This window comes from Adiantum capillus-veneris, chromosome 17, assembly GCF_014529385.1.
Source record: "Adiantum capillus-veneris isolate H3 chromosome 17, ASM1452938v2, whole genome shotgun sequence".
In the NCBI taxonomy this organism is placed as follows: domain Eukaryota; kingdom Viridiplantae; phylum Streptophyta; class Polypodiopsida; order Polypodiales; family Pteridaceae; genus Adiantum; species Adiantum capillus-veneris.
This window is the reverse complement of record NC_140947.1, coordinates 72,112,779-72,124,216: the sequence shown is the minus strand read 5'-3', so window position 1 is coordinate 72,124,216 and position 11,438 is coordinate 72,112,779.

Below are 11,438 nucleotides of genomic sequence, written 5' to 3'. Positions count from 1 at the left end.
AAGAGTACCAACAAAACTCTCATCTCCATTTTGACAAAGACAGTTGAGGCTCATCGCACTGATTGGGACCTAAAGCTTACATCAGCTTTATCGGCTTATCGTACTGCGTATAAAGTTGCTATTAATTGCACACCGTTTAAGATGGTGTATGGTCAAGAAGCAGTTATGCCATGGGAGTTTGTCATTCCTAGTCTTCGAGTAGCTTCTCAAGAAGGTTGGGATGGTAACCCCTTAGTGGAGCGATTATATATCCTGGAAAGGCTAGATGAAGAAAGGCAATTAGCTGTGCGAAATGCTCTAGTGGAGAAGGATAGGAGAAAGAAGTGGTTTGATAGCCATTTAAAGGATAAAGACATCAAGGTTGGTGATAAAGTTCTTATGTACGGGGTACGTAATGAAAAGAAGAAATTGAAATACGCTGGTAAGGGACCATATCGAGTGTGTGAAATTACCCCGCAAGGTACCATTCGTGTGGAGACTCTAGATGGAGTGGAAACCATTGGATTCCTTAATGGGAGTAAATTCAAAAGATATTATGATCCTCTAAGCCAGGAAGAGTTGCAAGCCATCCATCAAAAGAAGTTTGCCAAGGAACAAGCAGAGCTTAAAAAAATCCAAGCAAGAGTTGAGGCTCGAGAACGACAACAACGTCTTAGACGCCAACGAGAGGCTAATCTGGGAATCACGCAAGCATTTTTCGAGGACACAGATGACGACTCATTAGAATCTGAGCCACCCCTACGATACCCAATTGAGCTAAATAGCCCCTATGGGAAAGTACTATGCAATGCCTTATTAGATACGGGAGCTAAACACAATTTGTTATCCTATGGAGTTTGGTGTCAATTAGGGAAACTGAACCTATCCCCGAGTACGATGCAAGTCAAGGGCATTAATAAAAAGAAAACTGCTATTCTTGGAGTCCTTCAGACCCCTGTTGTCTATGACAATGGAAGCATAGTGCAGAGGTTTCTAGTCATGCCCGCAGGAGCTATGGAAGGCAACGTAAACCTGGGACGCACGTGGATGTTGGCCACCAAATGCACTATTGATTGGGATACTGGTAGTGTCACGACGCGACCACCGACTCTTACCCCTATCATTCAAGCAAAGTCACCTATGTTGCAAACTCTAGCAAAGTTGAAGGATAGCCAACATTCCCAAGCCAAGGTGGTTAACTCGTCTTTGCCGGCTACCCATGAATCTAGCACTTCAACACTTGTAGTTGCAGCAAGCAGTAATATTGCAAGTACTCAACATGCACGACCTAAGAGTACATATCAATGGGTCCCCAAAGCCTTACTTCCAACTACCTCAACCCTCCCATCCATTCCAAGAAAAAATTTCTTGGGAAAACCAACAGCACGCCCTAGGAGAGTCAAGACCAAATCACGATGGATTCCAAAACAACTATTAGAAGCCCAAGGCTACTATGATGGAAATGAGCAAATTTGGGTACCTAAACGCAAAATGTGTCCTTCCCTATCGACAACAAACCCATATGAGTCAAACAGTGTAACGCTAAAGCCAATGGCAGACCGTGGGAAGGGAAAGATCACAGAATGCTACACACCTAGTCCAGAGCTAGTTTGGGCTCCAAGGCAAAACCAATTTATTCCACCTAGCTCAGGAAGGGGGGAGTTCCATGAAGCTTCTAGCTCCTCATGTAATACATCCATAGAGATAAAAGCTTCTACACAGCCTCAATATATAGTAGTGGACCTCCATGAAGCTACAAAAGAATCCACACCTCCCAGTGTTCAAGAATCACCTGATGAACCACTTCAAGTTCGATCCTGGGAGAGTACCTTACCAACCTTGCAACTTGACGAGGCACCTAGGGTAATAGAAAACTACTGGCAAAAATCCTCACCTATTACCAACTGGAACAATTGGTTTCAAAGGGTGACGACATCATTTCAAACGGTATGATCTACCCAAGGAAGGGGGGAGTGTTTGTGGACATCCATCATTCACTTGCTTCCCTCTCAACCTTTCTCCCTGACCTCTTAATCTCCAATCTTAGGGAATGTATATATAAAGCCTTATACTCACAAAAACAAGATAAATAAGTAAAAGAGCAAGAGCCATAACACAAATCATAAAAACAAATTATGCACAAGAACACGACCCTTGTAATATTTGCACTTGAACCATCATCTATTTGCGTGTACAGATATGGCTAGTACGCTAGAGTCATCCACTCCTGCCTTGGGTGAGAGGTACCCTCGTTACTTTTCACAAATATTTCACATGGTCTTTCCAGTGCTTGCATGTGAATGGGATTTGATAGGTACGCTAGCATGTGAGAGGAATTTTGAGGAGTTAGAATGGCTGATACGTCTCTTGACCACGTCCAATCCATACTTAGTAGAGAGCGTTTCTCCCATTGCACAAGCCTACCCTTTTGACCAAGATGACTATAGGCGTCTAGTGACCTTCTTAGTAAACATGGGCACCTATGATGAAGAAGAAAATTTACACGACTGCACGGATGGCACATATGGTCTCATGGATGATGACTTTGTTTATCTCGACGACGAGGATAGGGGTTTAGCCTTAGGGTTTTCCCCCAACCTCTACAATATCCTATTCCCTTGACACTCTAGGGGGAGTGCAAATAATTAGGTTAGGGTTCCTTATGTTTTTTGTTGTGTTCAATAAGTGTTGGTACCTTTTTCCACTAATGTGCCTCCTGGAGGTATTCCTTTTGTTTCCTAGTGTGTACATGAGCGTGTTGCTATGGGTAGGATTTGGAACTTCATGGAATCTTTATCTCAACTCACTCTTCAAATCAAGCGCGACCATCGACACAAACACGTAGCCTAATATTCATCGCATTTGCTTAGTATCAAACATTTAATTCAATGTAATTTTTTGTCATAATCACTTGTCTAGGTTTAAAAATCAAGCAGTCCGACAAACTAGTTTGACCAAGTTAGGTGTTAGAAATCTTCTCTTAATACCATGGGGAATGCCTTCCTAATAATTAATGGTTACTTAGGTTCTTAATCCGATTTAGGCAGCATTGTGTGAAATGTACTAGGGCTTTCTAGTGGGCTTGACCCTATTGACCTTTAGCTTAAGTATTATAAAGGGAGTTTACTAGAGTGATGAGCCTGGGGAGGTGTATCAGTGTTATATGACCCCCCAAGGTTACAAAATTAAAATGCTGAAAATGAACGAACAAAAAATCAAAGTGCCACACTGTAAAATCTTAAGCTGGAAGAGAAATCTCATCTTGATTTGGTACTTCATTCACATGTATTGCCTATGGTACTAGAGCCCTAGAGGTTCCCAGTATGGGCGCTTTTACTTGAAAAGCAAAAAACCCAAGGCATACAAAATAAGCACACACATCAAAATTGAATCACTGTGAACAGACTTTGGGGGGTCATAGAAAAAAATAATCAGTCAGGCGATGATTTCATGAGAAATTCCTTTTATGGTAGCTTAACTACAAGGTCTTCTAGATATAGCCTCTAGTCAGCCCTCGAACATGAATACTGGGCTCTCGCGATTAAACAACTTAATTGACCACAAAAAATTAAGAAGCTTACCCATGGTATTAATATTCGATCTCTAGTGCCTTTCGACTGTCATATTAGCGACCCTAGACTTGTTTAATTTTTTACCTTTACATTTGTTTATGCATTTGATTACATTGCAATTTAATGTTCATTGCTGACAAATTGTTTGAAATTCTTTTACCAATCAATTTTTCTACCTAAAACTGCATATGCTTTTTAATCACTTATGAAAATGAAATTACTGTGCCAATGTTGTTTGATTTTGCAGTGACTGAAGAAGGCTAAGGACATTCATCTCAAATGCTCTTCCACCTCGACGAACGAGCTTCAACTCAATAGCTTCCGAGGACGGAATCTACATCAGGAAGGGGGGCATGTTAACCCTCACGGCTCACGGACATCCCATCACCTACGACGGATGTGCATTATGTATTTGGTAGAGTCAGGTACCGGGCTTGTCGGACCAATAGGAAAAGGGTAAGAGTGATCGCGATGAGAGGCGCACTCTAACTGGGACATTCAAGGGATTAGTTGGCTAAGCATGGGCGCCCAAGTGTGAATGGGGTGAGCTCATATAAAAGCCAACTAAACCTAAAATTCACTCATTCTCTCATTTGTGCAATAGAAGAGTGCTCTTGCTCCATCTCCATCTCCATCTTCTTCTTCTTCACCTCCTCGTGTGTGTGTGCATGTGAGAGAGAGGGAGAGAGGGAGAGTGTGTGTGTGATCGAGCATTACAAAGGCATGATGGCGGCAAAGCGGTTGAGCGCGGCACGACTGCAGCTTCTTCTTCATCGTGGCGAGGAATCCTCCACGGCAGGAGCATAGAGCGGTGAGTGACACACCATTGCCCTCTTTTGAGCTTGCTAGATTAGTCTTGTTGTGTGCTTGGAGCCATTTGTGGCTCGCACACAGTGTATCGGCAAGTCCCTTGCTTTGACAGTGCGACAAGGAGCGCACATTTTGGTACTTACAACTCAAAGCCACTATCTTCAAGAAGTTGGATTTTTGAGAGCAAAAGCAACAATTTTGTGCTGGCTTAACTTAATTTTGTGCTGGCTTAACTCCCAAAGGCCACGCACCATATCGGCTGTTATACATCATACTATGGTGGCTTCTTGGATCAATTTCCAAATGGGGGCTAAAAGAAATATTAAGCCCACAAAAAACAAGGGTTCCAATGAGCCGAAGGGGAAGGACAATGTCCAAAAGTCTCCTAAGGGAAACTCCAACAAAACTAAGGAGAAGGGAGTTTACGAAGGTAAAAACAAACTCTCTCCTGAAGAGCTTGAGCATTATCTCAAGGATAACCGCTATTTCAAGTGCGACGAGCAAGGGCATGCATACCGTGATTGTCCCCAAAAGAACACCCGCCATGAGCCTCCTAGAGCTACCTTGGTTGAAATCCAAGAGGAGGAAACTCACCACAAAGGATCTCCTCTATGCCATGCTTGGGGAAAGGTAAGAGAACATGATGCTTTTATTCTCTTTGACCTCGTTCTACTCACAATCTCATATCCATAGAGTTGGCCACCAAGCTAGGCATACAAGCTTACGAGATGGGACATGTCCTACCCACAGATGATTTTTCAAGGGGCAAGATTCTTCATCCACTCCCTTAATCAAAAAATTGAGGCTCCATGTCCAAATCTATGTGGACAAAGAGGACTTCTTTATTTCTCCTCTCAAGCACGAGGATGTAATCCTAGGGGCACCATGTTTTGATTGCATGGCTGCCAATGTTAAATTCCCTAAAAGAAGAATCTACTTTAGGTTCAGGGAAAAAGATGTGTACACAGACGCCAAGCAAATGGGTAACACCATACCCATTGTACATACACAAGCTTTCAATAAGTCAATAAAGAGCTCTATTTTCGTATACATGATTTTTGTTAAAGATTCTCAAAATGAACCTAATGTTTTAACAAAAGAAAATAAACACACTCACAAGGAACTAGAGTTATCCAACTTTCTCAAGGGGTTTCAAGATGTCTTTATTGACGACATCCCTGGTGAGCTACCTCCTAAACAAGGCAATGATGACCATACAATTGAACTTCCTCTAGGAAGTTCACCGCCTAATAAACCTCCTTATAGAGTTTCTCAAGCTCAACAAGATGAGATTATGAGGCAAGTGCATGAGTTAGTTGAGAAGGGCATGGTTAGGCCTAGCTCATCTCCATTTTGTTCTCCTGTGCTATTAGTGCAAAAGAAAGATGGCACATATCATATGTGTGTCAACTATAGAGCACTAAATAGGATCACTATCAAGAATAGGTTTCCCGTTCCATGGGTAGAAGACCTTTTTGATAAGCTACAAAGGTCCATCTACTTCAATAGGATTGACCTAAAAAGTAGCTATCATCAAATAAGGATAGTTGATCAAGACATTGTAAAGACCGCATTACACACTACGTTTGGTCTTTATGAATATATTGTCATGCCTTTTGGCTTGACCAATGCACCAGCCACATTCAACCGCTTGATGGAGAAGCTATTCAGGCCTCACAGAACCTTTACTGGAGTGTTCTTTGATAATATCATCATCTACTCTAATTCATTAGACGAACACAAGTAGCACCTCCAGGTAATATTTCAAATTTTAAGAGAGAATCAACTTTATATTAATCGAAAGAAAAGTGAATTTTTCTTACAAGAGATTTAGTATTTAGGTCACATTATCTCTCAAGATGGCATCCAAATGGATCCATCAGAGTTAGAGGTAATAAAAGGATGGCCTAAACCAAGGAATCTTCATGAACTAGGAAGCTTTATAGGTATGTGTACATACTATAGATGCTTCATAGAAAAGTTCTCACAAATTGCAGGACCATTACATGACCTACCAAAGAAAAAAGTTGGGTATACATGGTCTGCCAAGGAAACCAATGCTTTTAAAAAGCTGAAAGAAAATCTTATCTCTCAACCTGTGCTTACACTACCGGATCTCTTAAAGCCATTTAAGGTCCATGTGATGCTTGTGGTGATTGCCTTGGAGCTGTTTTTCTCCAAGAAGGGCATGCCATGGGCTATGAAAGTCCAAGGCTTGTTGACCCCGTTGAGAAATCTCTAGGAGTATATGAAAAGGAAATCCTCGTAGTTCTACATGCTTTAGACTCATGGAAGCACTATTTATTGGCGACTCCTTTCATTCTGCAAATGGATCACCAAAGTCTTAATTACTTCATGATGCAGACCAAGCTTTCCGATAAACAAATGAGGTGGAAAAAATTCCTTTTGCAATTTCATTTTCATATTGCTCATGTTGCTGGCAAGCATAATCAAGTAGCTGATGCACTCTCAAGATGGCCAAGAGTGAATGTGGTTTCCATAGCAACTCGCAATGATCTATCTTCTATGATAGATGAGTATGCTATTGATTTCAATTTTAGAGATGTGATTTCAGCCCTTGCACTAGGGAAGAAAGAGGAACCATTTCCTTTACAAGATGGTTGTCTTCTCTATGGCAATAGACTATGCGTTACTAACTCACTCCGTGAGAAAGTAATGTATGAATCTCATGCTCCTCCTTATGCGGGGCATAGAGGGATTTAGTCTACCCTAAAGGGGATTGAAACATATTTCTGCTGGCCTACCATGAAATCAAACATACAAGAGTATGTTTCTAAATGTGTAGTATGCCAAAAGACGAATTTTGATAGAGGTAAGAAACCTGGATTGCTTCAACCTTTGCCAATACCTAATCTTTGGATAAAACCTTTGGATTACCTAAGTATATCCATGGGAATACAGGAATATGGACGATAGTCGGCAGGTTCAGTAAACAAGCTCATGTTATCCCTGTCAAAAAAAATAACAAAGCCCATCAAATGGCAGCCCTCTTCATTTCACAAATCTTCATGTACCATGGCTAGACAATGTCCATAGTGTTAGATAGAGACCCTAGAATGACCAGTAGTTTTTAGAAGGGTCTCTTTGAGAATTTAGGGACAAGGCTAAACTTCTCTTTGGCCTATCACCCGCAAACGGATGGCCAAAGTGAAATATCTAACCTAACAATTCTCAAACTACCAAAAGCGGAAGTAGATCAAAGATCCCAATTGGACTAGTACTTACCCTTAGTGTAGTATGCCTACAATAACACTGTACATACTTCCACAGGAAAAGCACCTTTCGAGGTAGTTGAGGAAATATCAAAAGTCCCCTGTTACTTAAGGTACACGGGAAGATCTTTGCTACAGATGAGTATAGCCGAGACCTAGAAGAATCTTTCCAAAAGATTAAGGGTGCTATCTCTATCTCATAGCAAATGCAAAAGGCTACTATTGATAAGCCCAAAAGAGCCCAAGACTTTAAAGAAAATGATTGGGTCTTACTCAAATTTCCCAAGGCTTGATTAAGGCACATGACGGGCAAGAATCCTATGGGACACAAAAGCTGGGTTGCATGATTCGTTATTCGACATTCATTTTATTCGTGAATAATGGTTGATTAATACGTTCTAAATATTTATTCGTGCGTATTATTTGTTGCCATGTCAGCTTTTCTCAAAAAAACGTTTTATTGCTTACATATCGATTGATCGATAGTTTATCGATTAATTAAGTATCAATCGATAGGCTTTTGAACGATAGTTTAAATCGATCTATATGTTTTTGATCAATATAGTAGTAGTATATAAAGCCCAAATTTGCGTGTTTTAGCTACAATTTCCTTCACCAAAGTGTCAGGTTACCTTCGACATAGAAAGGTTGAGTTGTCAACTTAAAAAATCTTTGATTTCTAAGAAAATATTATTTTTAATATTTGTACATTGAAAATAAAATAATTATATAGAGTTCAATCACCTTTAATTCTTAACAATAGAAGTTATTCTTTAACTCTATTGCTAAGTTTAATAAATTACTCTAATCAATAGAGACTTTATCTCTACTTGTTTAAGAATAGATAAATAAATAACTGTACGTAGAGGCTACTTTTCTAGCTATAGTGCAAATGTATAATTCTAAACATTAGAAGCTATACTCTTAGCTCTATTTGTTTTACAATAGATACTAAAAGTGATATTTGATGGTTAAAATCTATCATAGCTATAATATGTGCACAAATAATAGTATTAGTTCATACATTTTGGAACATATGCACATACATGTAGGGTCTTTGTTACCATATACATGTGGTAGTGATGTGTATGAACACACTAGGACCGCCGGGGCATCTTTTCCCTCTTGAGGAGTTTTTTCCCCCCGAGAATTGTATATACGCCCATCACTCTAGGGCTATCTATCTTTCCATTTCACACTAAGTAATACACTCTCTATTGTGTGCCTTGAGCTTCCTTCGTCTTCTCCAAGCTGTGTGTGTTTCTCTACAACCCTAATTCCAACAATTGGTATCAGAGCAGGTTACGTCCTCCCGGGCTTAGTCGCCAGAGCTGCTCCAGCACACGCCTGCTCACTTTCTCCGATTATAGTGAGGTTTGGCGAGCGTTTGCAGGGCGACAAATATTTCGGGTGAACTCGTAGACCTCAGTCTGCTCAGATTTTTGATTCGGGCTCATTTCGGCCTCCGTTTCAACTACAGGCAGTACTGCACACGCTATTTTGTCATTTTGTGCATAATTTTTGTCAGTGCCGTTTTCTGCATAACAGGTGCCTCATAGTCTTCGACGGTTTTTGCTATATAGCACATGTTGTTCCCGCTCCATTTTCCCTATTTTTGGGAAATTTTCACATGAGGTGCAGCATTTACCATGGCTGCAACAACACAGATGTGTTCAATATGTTTTCTGTTGAGGACAGGTTGGATGGGGAAAACTACCCTATGTGGGCTTATATGATGCAACATGTTCTTGTCTCAAAGGGTGTCTGGAACATTGTGCAGGGCATTGATGTACGTCCTAGTTCTGAGGATGCAGGCGATGTTGAGGATGTTGCACGTCTTGCTGCAAAGATTGTTGCTATTAGAGTTGTTTTGCCTACGGTAGAACAAGCTCATTGGGATGTAAAGGATGCGTAGGCTCATGCATTGATTGCGTTGTCTGTGAAGTGCACCATTGTTCCTCACATCCGTTCAGCAAAATCTGCAAAACAGGCTTGGGATATTTTGGCTGGTCTCCAGTAAAGAGCTGGAGTCAAAGATTATGCATGAGGAAATGGACACTTTCCTTGCTGGTGTCAAGGATATCAATGAGCAACTTATTTCTACAAGTGAAGTCATTTCAGATAGTTCCCTTGTGCAGACTGTTCTTGATGTCTTACCAGATTCCTACCAGACTTTTGCTAGTACTTGGAGACTAATGACCCAAGGAAATCCTGAAGTTGTCAAGTTTGATGCATTATGCACATTGCTATTGTAAGAGTCACTTTCCAAAAAAAATAGGACTAGACAGCGTGCAGTTGAATAGGCTTTTATTGCTTCTCAAAGAAAGGGTGGTAGTAGCAATGCAACCACTTCTTATGGTTCTTCTGCGAGTGGCAAAACTTATGTTCCCAATGCTTTTGGTAGCAGCACTTTGTCTGGAAATTCTGGTGATAAGGGCAAAAAGAAGATGCGTTTCCATTATTGTAAAGCTAATGATCACTTGATCAAGTCGTGTCCTAAGTTCAAGGCCAAAGAGGCTAAGAAGAAAGAGGGTGGTTCCACTGCAAATGCTGGCTCCACTACAAATGCAGCCATTGTTGAGTCTTCTGTGAAAGGAGACTGTGATGCTGATGTTGATGCAGGATGGGCTTTTAGTGTAGAGTGCAGTTACAATCCTACTGTCCATGATGCATGCTTGTCAGTTGTTGCTGCAGATTCACATGTGTGGTATTTCAATAGTGGTGCTACAAAGCACATTACCTCACATCGTGAATTGTTTACCTCTCTCGAGTCTGTCCCTCATGGGAATTCAGTCACTTGTGCCTACAATGCCTTTTATCCGGTTCAAGGAGTTGGAAAGATTGTGCTTACTGATGCAAATGGCAGTTCTTTCACACTTGTTGATGCACTTTATGTACCTGGGATCAAGAAGAATCTCTTGTTTGTATCCGCACTTGCTAGACTTGGAATTGTAGTCAAATTTGTGGATGACAGATGTACAGTTCATGATCTCAGTTTTGGTGATGAAATTGTTGCATCTGGCCTTTTGTGCCGTGGTCTATATAAGCTCACTTTGTATGACAAGTTTAGACTTGAGGATTGCAAACCTATTGCCAATCCCATGGAAACAGGTTTGAAGTTGAGTCTACATGATGCTGGCGATCCTGCTGATGTCACTCATTACCAAACTGCTGTTGGCTGCTTCATTTATGTATGCAACACGAGGCCAGATATTTAGTTTGTAGTCTCACAGGTCAGCAGATTTATACATAGCCCAGACTCTAAGCATTGACAGGCTGTCAAGAGTATTTTTTGCTACCTTGGTGTCACTTTACATCTTGGCTTGTTTTATCCCAAGGGGGGATCATTGCCGCCAGACTTACATGCTTTTTCAGACTCAGATTGGGCTGGTATTTTGACACACGAGTGTCCACAAGTGGTTTTTGTTTCATGCTTGGCAGTTCATGTATATCATGGCTGAGCAAGAAGCAACCTACTGTGGCCACTTCAAGTTGTGAGGCTGAGTACAGGGAAGTCTTAACAGCTATACGATTGAGTGTGTATGGCTCAGACGCCTTATGGCTGATTTGGGTGTTGAACAGGACACTTCAACACTATCTACATTGACCGTCAGAGTGCATTGGCAGTTTCAAGGAACCTAGTTTTTCGTGCTCGCACAAAGCACATTGACGTGCATTACCACTATGTCAGGGAGAGTCTCTCAATAGGAGAGATTAACTTGGCTTATGTGCCAACACAGGACAACCTTGCAGATCATTTCACAAAGGCATTGTCTTCTGCGAAGCTTGAAGCTTTCTGCGAAGATTTGGGCTTACTCCCTTTTGTGGACTGATCATGTCCTCA